General features: G+C 37.7%; 1 non-coding gene across 1 annotated transcript; it reads right to left on the bottom strand.

The window, feature by feature from the left end:
• Positions 1–2840: 2840 nt before the first annotated feature.
• Positions 2841–2947, bottom strand: LOC147346923 (U6 spliceosomal RNA). Its single transcript, XR_015153325.1, has one exon. It is a non-coding gene; the product is annotated as a U6 spliceosomal RNA (small nuclear RNA).
• Positions 2948–11607: the final 8660 nt, after the last annotated feature.

Here is an 11607-nt window from a genome sequence, read left to right as displayed (position 1 = left end):
CTTGCGTTGCAGACAGGCGCTTTACCATCTGAGCCACCAGAGAGACCCCCAGCTGGCCAAATGGTGAAGTGGAAAAACTGTGAGCTCATCTCCTAGAATGGGCACACCAAAATTGCAACCATTTTCAGAGAGACTATACATGAGAATAACTTGGAGAATAACAGAAAAGATTTTCCACAGCTAGTGATATACAGAAGGAAACAATGAGGCAGGCAGGAGGGGCAAAGCCATGATATAGTTAAGACCTTAGCCTAATAGCTTATTTATTTAAGTTTAGCTCAATTCAGTTTCAAAAACTGTGTTTTTGTTTTTCTCAGTACAGATTCTTCTGACTTGTTTTTTCAGTCTCATCTCTGTAATTGCTGTTTTTTTTTTCAAGATTTTCTTGTCTTTCACTTCCTTTATTTTTAATCATTAGTTTGAATTATGTTTTCCTTGATTTGGATATGGTTTTGTGTATGTTTTATGAGCTTTAGCTCTTAGAGCACTGCTAAACTCTTATTCTTTATGGTTGTGTAATTTACCACTTCAGGAAAATAATTTGTTATAATGTTATATTTCAAGCCAATTAGAGTACACCAATCAGAGAAGGCAATGGCAAACCACTCCAGTACTCTTGCCTGGCAAATCCCATGGATGGAGGAGCCTGGTAGGCTGCAGTCCATGGGGTCACTAAGAGTTGGACATGACTGAGCAACTTCACTTTAACTTTTCACTTTCATGCATTGGAGAAGGAAATGGCAACCCACTCCAGTGTTCTTGCCTGGAGAATCCCAGGGACGGGGGAGCCTGGTGGGCTGCCATCTATGGGGTCGCACAGAGTCAGACACGACTGAAGCGACTTAGCAGCAGCAGCAGCAGAGTACACCAATAGAAAACTGAAGAGTATGGATACCTGAGTCTCTGAGGGTAGGATACCCTGGTAAACTTCCATGGATCCCAAATGAACATGGCCAATTCCCACAAGATAATTCTCTGAACAAAGGGGAAACATCCCAAAGACCTTGCTCTTCAACACTGGCCAGAATCACTATGCTTCGCCTTACAGGGTTCCTTTTAATTTGCATTATGTCCAACTGGGATCCTCTTTTCTTTCTTATTTCATACTTTATAGGAAAAGTAATTACCTACTACTCATATTTTCTTGGAAAATGGTTACTGATTGTTGATAATGATCAACTACTCAATAATTTCTTTAGATTTCATAAACATTTTCAAATCTGACTCTTCTCAGTTTACAGTCTGATACTATACGGGTAATTCAATTAAATACAAAATGTATGTACTGAAAGTATATGTGTTCTAAGGATTTTTTGAAGTGTTTATGGAGCAAGAAACCTAAAAATCATCTGTGGGCTCTGTGACTTCTAGGTTTACTGGAAGAGGTTAAAACATATAAATTAATGAGAGAATGAGAGGATACTTATAATTAAGACTACAAAATGAATATATTTAAGAAATGATATGAAAGATCTTGACATGAAATTGCATTAGTCAATAGAAAGGAGTTTGATTTTTTTTTTAATTTTATTTTATTTTTAAACTTTACATAATTGTATTAGTTTTGCCAAATATCAAAATGAATCCATCACAGGTATACATGTGCTCCCCATCCTGAACCCTTCTCCCTCCCCATACCATCCCTCTGGGTCGTCCCAGTGCACTAGCCCCAAGCATCCAGTATCATGCATCGAACCTGGACTGGCATCTCGTTTCATACATGATATTTTACATGTTTCAATGCCATTCTCCCAAATCTTCCCACCCTCTCCCTCTCCCACAGAGTCCATAAGACTGTTCTATACATCAGCGTCACTTTTGCTGTCTCGTACACAGGGTTATTGTTATCATCTTTCTAAATTCCATATATATGCGTTAGTATACTGTATTGGTGTTTTTCCTTCTGGCTTACTTCACTCTGTATAATAGGCTCCAGTTTCATCCACCTCATTAGAACTGATTCAAATGTATTCTTTTTAATGGCTGAGTAATACTCCATTGTGTATATGTACCACAGCTTTCCTATCCATTCATCTGCAGATGGACATCTAGGTTGCTTCCATGTCCTGGCTATTATAAACAGTGCTGCGATGAACATTGGGGTACACGTGTCTCTTTCCCTTCTGGTTTCCTCAGTGTGTATGCCCAGCAGTGGGATTGCTGGATCATAAGGCAGTTCTATTTCCAGTTTTTTAAGGAATCTCCACACTGTTCTCCATAGTGGCTGTACTAGTTTGCATTCCCACCAACAGTGTAAGAGGGTTCCCTTTTCTCCACACCCTCTCCAACATTTATTATTTGTAGACTTTTGGATCGCAGCCATTCTGACTGGTGTGAAATGGTACCTCATAGTGGTCTTGATTTGCATTTCTCTGATAATGAGTGATGTTGAGCATCTTGTCATGTGTTTGTTAGCCATCTGTATGTCTTCTTTGGAGAAATGTCTATTTAGTTCTTTGGCCCATTTTTTGATTGGGTCATTTATTTTTCTGGAGTTGAGCTGGAGGAGTTGCTTGTATATTTTTGAGATTAGTTGTTTGTCAGTTGCTTCATTTGCTATTATTTTCTCCCATTCTGAAGGCTGTCTTTTCACCTTGCTGATAGTTTCCTTTGATGTGCAGAAGCTTTTAAGGTTAATTAGGTCCCATTTGTTTATTTTTGCTTTTATTTCAGATATTCTGGAAGGTGGGTCATAGAGGATCCTGCTGTGATGTATGTCGGAGAGTGTTTTGCCTATGTTCTCCTCTAGGAGTTTTATAGTTTCTGGTCTTATGTTTAGATCTTTAATTCATTTTGAGTTTATTTTTGTGTATGGTGTTAGAAAGTGTTCTAGTTTCATTAAAAATATGGAACGCTTCACGAATTTGCATGTCATCCTTGCGCAGGGGCCATGCTAATCTTCTCTGTATCGTTCCAATTTTAGTATATGTGCTGCCGAAGCGAGCACAGGAGTTTGATTTTCTTTCTTGGCTGGCATTAATGAAAGAGGCATGAGGGAAAAATTGGACTCTGGTATCCACACATATACTGTTTCTGACCCTAACTGTACGATCTTAATGTTTCATGCTGGTTTTGAGCTTTTAACTCAGTGACTTGGGTTTTAGGTTTTTAATTTTAGTCTTGGACCATGACACCTGTCCCTAATTCTTCATCCAGGGTTTCAAGTGCCTATTTATTACTATCAAAATGTTCATTTACCTTGAAAGTATTTCATAAGATTTCAAAACTTGGAAGATCTTCCTGTAGCATATGTAGCCATGACCCACCTCCCTTCCTTCCTTCCATGTACATTAATTTAAATCTAGAAACTATTAGACATAGTGACAGAAAATGGAAATATAAGAAAGCTTTTGAGTAGCTCATAGTTCACTAGAGAAATTTACAATATAATACACTCAACTCTTAAGATTCTGGCTTCCTTAATTGTTAAAAAATGGAATGTTCTCATAATTCTTTCTGCCATTTTCTCCTGCATGAGTCTGCCATCTTGTCTTGTGCTACATCGTAGTAAAATTTGTTGCCAAAAGTCTCATCAAGAGGTTTTGAGCATCTGTTAGGTAGCTCAGCGTGTGCTTATTGAATAAAACCCCGAATAAAATTATTTAATATGGAGAGTAAGGGAAAGTTAATATCTGGAGACGATGGAGAGGTGAACGCATTTATGGCAGTGATGGCACCATCCTCTGTGGGCCGGCAAAACACTGGGAAGAAAATTAACAAGTGGCACCACAAAATTCTGAAGGTTGACACTGCCCTTTGAGAAGCAGAAGGTGCAATTATAGTTCTGAAAGATAAAATTCATTAGAAGAGATTGGTAGCACTGATTTTAAATGCTGTACTTTTATAGTCTGTCTGTGTAACTAAAGTCTCTGTACCTGCAGATATTCAATATTTGCACGTACAGAATTTATTTTGAATAAAAATGCTAAGGAACATTTTAAACTTCTCCAAGTATATTAAAATCCAAGTTATAATGCATACAATACCCAATAAAAGTTGAGGAATTACTACTAGCTCTATAAGACATAGAAGGAGAGGTTTTATTTTTCTTGTGGCTTTTATTTCAGTATTGGTCCCTGAGCTGTGCAGAAGCAGTTTCTAGGAATCAAAATCACACTTAGGACTGTTTGTAACTGCAAGCAACAATAGTGATGATATTAGTCTTTGACCTCCAGGCATCTCAGGGTGGGAGTTAAGGTAGAAATGACCGAGGGACCCGAGTAGAGCCCTCTCTGTGTCTCTGGAGAGAAGGCTTTTCTGTGGGGCACAGTGACCCTGAATTCACTCACCATGAATTTCCAGTCTGTTAATTTGCTATGAGGAGAATGTGTCTGAGTTAGATTAATAGAAATTTTTATATCAAGAATGTGGAACAGATGGCCACGCTGTGAAACTGCTTACACTCGGCCCCACAAACACACGTTAGACTTGTTGAAACAACCAGGCTTATGAAGGTGTGAGGAAAGTTATACATAATCCAACTGTTTGAAGACCAAAGGGCTTCAGTTCCAAAACAAAGTTGTCCAACTAGTACTACATGTTATATAAAATGTGTCATGTTTATTAATATGTCAGATTATGTAATATGTGTCATGGTACATTATGTGGGGTCAGAGGAATATTACTTGCACAAAACATTGGTTTCAACAAAGTTAAAGAGACTGTTTACTTGCAAGGACCTCTGGGAACATTAGCTCTAACTATTGGCTTTGTGCCTCATAGGAAAAACATGTCAACAGTCTTCCTCAATTCCCTTTATTGATCTTCCTCAAATAATTATTTGGAAAACATTGGTTCAGGCTAATAAAGAAAACTATTCTTTTTCCTCTATATATCATGTCAGTCTTAAATAGCAATTCACTGTGACGTTAAGTGTGAGATCTAGACTGATCTCATAAGTCACTGCATTTCTCATTTAGCAGATAAAGAAATGAAAGGAAGGAGAAGTAAGTTGATGTATCTAATGTTACAATTGGCAAAGTGAATATACATGTCTTCGTACAGTAGACCCTAGCAAACAGAAATGTGGAAAAAGTCACAGCACTATCAATGTGAAAAAATGTTTTGCTACTTTGAAGTAAGTATGAATATTGAAGTAAGTTGTTACCATCTCCTAAATCAATAATGTCAATAGGTAACTTTGTTGTTGTGTGTTGGCTATCTTATATTACTTAATTTTATTACAGTGTCCTTTTTTTTTTCCCCAAGTGTTTACATGTAATGTATTTTTTTTTTTCTTCTACACATTGCAAGGCAGGATAGGAACTTTAATGGGAGGTAGAGGATTTAGGCACAGATAGTCAACCCCACAATCGTATCACTACAATACTGTGAAGGAAGAGCTCCAAAATCATCAACTGGCCCTGATGAACCATTTACAGGACAGGGTATGTCAGGAGGGGAGATGCCAAGGTGACCGAGGGGGACACGTTTGTGAGAAGATTACTTCAGGACATGCTCTTGTCAGACAAGTATACCCCTGCATCTGCCCTCGTCATCAGTCCAGAGATGGTGTGAAATGATGAGGTTGGGGTTCATCTCTTCCACCTGCGTCAGCATCATCTTAATCTCCTCATCATATGAAGATTTGTTCAGGCCGAGCACTTACAGGCTGCACTCCAGACTGATCAAGGCTTCACACAGCACCGCCACCCCATCATAGTCCAGGGTGAACCATTCCAGGTTCACACAAGTCAGCGATTTGCAGGTGGTGAGAGCCGAGGCTAGGTCCTCACAAGAGGCAGGGCTGAGTTCGCAGGCCTCCAGCCCAAGGTTCTCTAATTTACACTTAGGATGCTTCAAAGCTTTACATAACTGTTTGGCGCCAGCATCGTATATCTCATTGTTGCCTAGTTTCAGGGTTTTCAGTTTTTCACTGTGGATAAGAACAGTAGTGATGTCCACACAGCAAACAGTGTCCTTTTTTAAAGAACAAATTAAGAAAGAAAGGAAAAATTGTTTATCATATCTAGTAGTGATGTACAGGTTTCTTGAAAAAATATACAGGTATAACCTAGGACAAGTGAGAAATATATATACGTATATTATACAGTTATATTACACATTATGAGTATATATTATATTGCTTTGCATGCATGGTAAGTTGCTCAGTTGGTCTGACTCTGTGTGTATGGACTGTAGCCTGCCAGGCTCCTCTGTCCATGGGATTCTCCAGGCAAAAATACTGAAGTGGGTTGCCATGCCCTCCTCTAGGGGATCTTCCCAATCCAGGAATTGAACTCACATCTCTTACATCTCTTGCATAGGCAGGCAGGCTCTTTACTACTGGTGCCACCTGGGAAGCCCCTTATATTGCTATAAATAATATATAATACATAGTATTTCCTTACCAATGACTGACACTGTATATATTAGGATTATATGTGACATTCAGTTAATATGGATTTTCCTTGGCTATGTATAAAATAAGTATATTATGTAAAATCACCACCATTAAGTAATACATAAAATTAAATAAATGTTAACAGTCATTGAATGTGATGGTATGAATCATGCGGAATTATTTTAGTGGATTTCAACTTTTATAAAATAAGCATGTAATTTATATCTCTCCATCATAATTATAATTATTCTGAATATTAAAAAAATACCTCACAATTAAAATTTTGTGAAATAAAAGTGTCTCAAAGAAGCTTTAATGCTAATAGTGGCTCATGGCTCCATTCATTCAACAGATATTTATTAAGCACATATTGTGTGCCAGGTAAATTCTAGATCTAGTCCTTGACCTCATAATGCCAACAAGGTGAGAGAGACAGATTTAATCAAACAACTGCATGCATGAATTATTCTGTTAAAGTTGGAAGTAGAAGTGCTTGATTTTGTAAGAAATGCCAATAGTGGGGTTTAACCCCAGCTGCAAAGGTCAAGAAATGCTTCTGGAAGAAGTGTGATATTAACTGAGATCTTTTGGAAGGATGCAAGTTTACCAGGTGAAAGTGGGGAGGAAACAGCGTTGCAGGCAAACACGATGGCATATGCAAAGTACTCAGAGCACTTTGGACTTCTCTTCAGAAGACTCAGCCTGTTGGTTACCTCAACTTTTCCCAAAATCTGAACTTTGGCCAAATTCTTTTCCTTTCCAACTGGCTACAGAAAGAATCTAGTCCATATTTAACCACCTTTTATGCCTATTAAAAATTTACCTCTGCTTTAGATTTTTCAGTTTGGAAATCAACATTCAACACTCAAAACAGAACCTTCTATTGGCATATTCTGTCCAGATGCTTCCCAGGCTTCCCAGGTGGCGCTAGTGGTAAAGAACCCACCTGCCAATGCAAGAGACATGAGAGACACAGGTTCAGTCCCTGGGTCGGGAAGATCCCCTGGTGGAGGGCATGGCAATCCACTCCAGTAGTCCTGCCTGGAGAATCCCATGGATAAAGGAGCCTGGCGGGCTACAACCCATAGAGTCACAAAGAGTCGGATATGACTGAAGGAATTTAGCACATGTCCGCATACAGCAGTGATCTGAGCCTGAAGTTTAATGAAAGGCATTTGAGGAAGAAATACTCTTATTTGTTTACTTTTAAAAAAAGAAACAATAAATTACAAAATATTATTGAAACCACTGTTCAAATAAAGTTTTAGCTAAAATTTAATAATGATTTTGAAAATATTAGGAGAGTACTGGCTGCATCAAACTGAGGAGGCAACATGGTAAGAAGTTGCTGAGCTCTAGATTCATTATGGGAAACAGAGTTCAGGGTGATAGAAAGGTAATAGCTCTGTACATATAGATAAAGGCTCCATTGGCTCACTTGTGTTTGGACTTCAGTAGAACAGCTCTGCCTCCCTTGCTACTGTCTTGAGTTGATCGCTAGCATTGCCCGCCCTTGAGAGAAGAATTCTTTTAATTCTAATTCAGAACCAACCACAAATATATGTGATTTACCAGCCCAGGGTTTCTCTACCTCAGCACTACAATTTTGGACTGGATTATTCTTCATTTTGGGAGCTGTCCGGTGCATTGCCTAATGTTTAGTAGTATCTCTAGCTTCTGCTTATTAGACGCCAGGAGAAGTCTCCCAAATTGTGGCAATCAAAATGTCTCTAGATATTTACAGACATTCTCTGGGAGGCAAAAGAGTCCCTGTTTGAGGACCACTTATACTAAACCATATACAGGATCTGTATAAGAAGCAATATTAGAGATATCTGGGACCAGAAGCACCAGGAAAATGGTATTCCCCTGAGGACACTACTGATTTAAACAATAAGTCATTTCTGTAGCCCTTTTTATGTAAGAAATAATTGAAAGCAAGAGAGAGAGTTAAAAGTTTGGCCTTCGCTGTCTCTTCCCCAATTACTCAGCTATTCCTGCCTTAATTTGTCTGTGATATACTCAGGAAGACTAGAGATGTTTTATGCTGTGGAAGACACTTATTAAGAAGAAATGCTGCTGCTGCTGCTGCTGTTGCTGCTAAGTCGCTTCAGTCATGTCCAACTTTGTGCAATACCATAGACAGCAGCCCACCAGGCTCCCCCGTCCCTGGGATTCTCCAGGCAAGAACACAGGAGTGGGTTGCCATTTCCTTCTCCAATGCATGAAAGTGAAAAGTGAAAGTGAAGTCGCTCAGTCATGTCCAACTCATAGCAACCCCGTGGACTGCAGCCTACCAGGCTCCTCCGTCCATGGGATTTGCCAGGCAAGAGTACTGGAGTGGGTTGCCATTGCCTTTTCCAAAGAAGAAATGCTAGAGGAACACATATAGCTATATTGTTAAAAATAAGTACAACTTTGCTAATTTTTTCCAATGTCAAGTCAACATCAACAGTCACTCAGTCGTATCCAATTCTTTGCGACCCCATGGACTGTAGCCTGCCAAGAAATTCCACCTCTGTCCAAGGAATTCTCCAGGCAAGACTATTGTATTGGGTTGCCATTTCCTTCTCCAATGTCAAACTTCTTTCAAAATTCAGGGAACATTTAAACTGTGTAAAGCTGTAAATCAACTATGTTTATTTTGTGTATAGAGTAACTGGAACTACTTTAAAATACCAGTAAAACTTCTACTTGTATAAAGATTCATACATTTAAAGAACTTATTAAATACATAATAATTTGTGATTTTCAAATTTTGGTAAATTGAAATTATTTTTGTTCTTTTATTTCTAGATAAAGAATTTAAGGATCTGTTAACAGACACTTGGGTTGAGTCCATATCTTGACTATTGTATATAGTGTGGCTACAAAAATTGGGCTGCATGTATCTTTTTAAATTAGTGCTTTTATCTTTTGGATATATACCTAGAAGTGGAACTGCTGGATCATATGGTAGTCCCATTTTTAGTCTCTTGAGAAAAGTCTGTGATGTTTTCCGTAGTGGCTGTACCAGTCTACATTCCCACCAATAGTGTACAAGTATTTCCTTTCTCCACATCCTTACAGACATTTATCTGTAGAATTTTGATGATAGCCTTTCTGACAGGTGTGAGGTGATATCTCATTGTAGTTTTGATTTACATTTCTCTGATGATTAATGATGTTGAGCAATGTCTTCTGCCCATTTTTGGGCAAATGGAGTTTTTTGATATTGAGTTGTATGAGCTGTTTATATATTTTGAATGTTAACCCCTGTCAGTCTTTAATTTGCTGATATCTTCCCCCCATCGTTTAGGTTGTCTTTTTGTTTTGTTGACTGTTTCCTCTGCTGTTCAAAAGCTTTTAAGTTTAATCAGGTTCCATTTGTTTATTTTTACTTTTATTCTTTTGTGTTAGGAAACAAAGACAAAAAATATGCTACAATTTATGTCAAAGAGCCTTCTGCCTGTTTTCTTCTAGGAGTTTTAAAGTTTTAGGTCTAACATTTAGGTCTTTGATCTATTTTGAGTGTATTTTTTGTGCATAGTATCAGGAAGCATTCTCATTGTTGTACATGGAGTTGTGCAGTTTTGCCAGCACTACTTATTGAGGAGACTATCTTTTCTCAATTGTATATCCTTACCTTCTTTGCCATAGATTAATTGAACATAACTGTGTGGATTTATTTCTGGGTCCTCTAATCTGTTCTTTTGAGCTATGGGTCTGTTTTTGTGCCAGTACCATGCTGTTTTGTTAACTGTACTTTTGTAGGTTAGACAAATGGTTAAAGACGATGTGGTGTGTTACACAATGGAACATTACTCTGCATAAAAGAATGAAATTCTGCCTTTTGCAACATGTGGATGGACCTAGAGAGGATTGTGTTTACTGGAATACATCAGACAGAAAATGACAAATACTGTATATTATCACATATCTGGAATCTAAAGTATAATACAAATGAAGGTACCTAGCAAAATATAAACAGACTCACAGACAAAGAAAACAAACTAATGGATGCCAATGGGGAGAAAGAAGGAGGGAAGGGCAAGATAAAGGTATGGACTGAAGAAAAACACACTGCTATATATAAAATAGATAAGCACCAAGGGTATACTATATAGCACAGGGAATTCATAGCCATTATGTTGAAATAACCTTAAATGGAGTATAATCTGTAAAAATACTGAATTACTATACTGTGCACCTGGTACTCATATAATATTGCAAATAAATTATGCACCAATTAAAAAAAGAAGTTAATGCTCGGAGAAATTAAGTGACTTGTTTCAGGATATGTGTGTGTTTCTGTGTGTATGCATGGAAATGATGAAGAAGCTTGGATTTGAACTGTTTTGTTTAGACTATTGGGTCCACATTAAAAAAATGATATCCAGTAAAAAGTAGTAAAGAACTTGACTTCATAAAAATACATGCATGTTCTTGACTATCAATTTTCATATAAATGGCATCTGTAAAGAACTTGAAACTATTTTCTTTACAACGGAATTAAACTGGCCTTTTATAGCCATGTTTTCACTTACTTGCTCTATAAATCCCCTCCTTTTCTGAAGATTTTGAGTTGAAAAAAGTTAAGGGCATTGTCTGCATTATGTATGAATTACTGGTAAAAATCTAATGGAATTTTTCCTCTATAGAGATAGATAAGAGGCTTCTTTCCCCCTATATTTAAGTGCTGCAAAGAAAATAAAAACTAAAAGAAAACTTTGCCCTTCATTTTACTCTTCTGGCAGGGACACAGCAATGGAGCAGATGTCAAGAGTCATATTCAGCATTGTAGGAAGAAAATTTGTTAGTCAGCTGCTGACTGTGGGGAGCAATGCAGGCCTTGAAATTTGGCAAAAGCAGGGCTTAGAATTCTGCAGTGAGTTTTCCCAGACAGGTTTGAATCAGGAGACATGAAGCTTGTTACAGGACACAAAAAGCTGGGGAATCCATCCAAATGCTGTCTCATAACTTACAAAGAGTTTAACATAACTGTGACATTTACCACAGAAGTAGTTTAAGGTCTGTTATCAAATGCGAAAAGCAGATTGCAAAACATGATGTTCATTCTATAAACTCATTTTATCTGATTATATATGTATACTCCTGGACATATTTATTCATAAAGATAAAGCATTGTATTTCCAGGGAGAAGAGTAGAGATGAAAAAATTAATCATGGTGCTGTGGAGTGGGGTGGAAGTATGGTGGGTATGATTTCTAGTTCCTTCTTTTTGTTTATCAGTTGTTTCTGAGTTTCTTTACAATCAACAGTTA

The sequence above is a fragment of the Bos grunniens genome, chromosome 23, assembly GCF_055505025.1.
Source record: "Bos grunniens cultivar Pamir isolate PY7600 chromosome 23, Bosgru_T2T1.0, whole genome shotgun sequence".
NCBI lineage: Eukaryota > Metazoa > Chordata > Mammalia > Artiodactyla > Bovidae > Bos > Bos grunniens.
The sequence above is the reverse complement of the archived record's forward strand: the minus strand, read 5'-3'. Positions and strand labels throughout refer to the sequence as shown.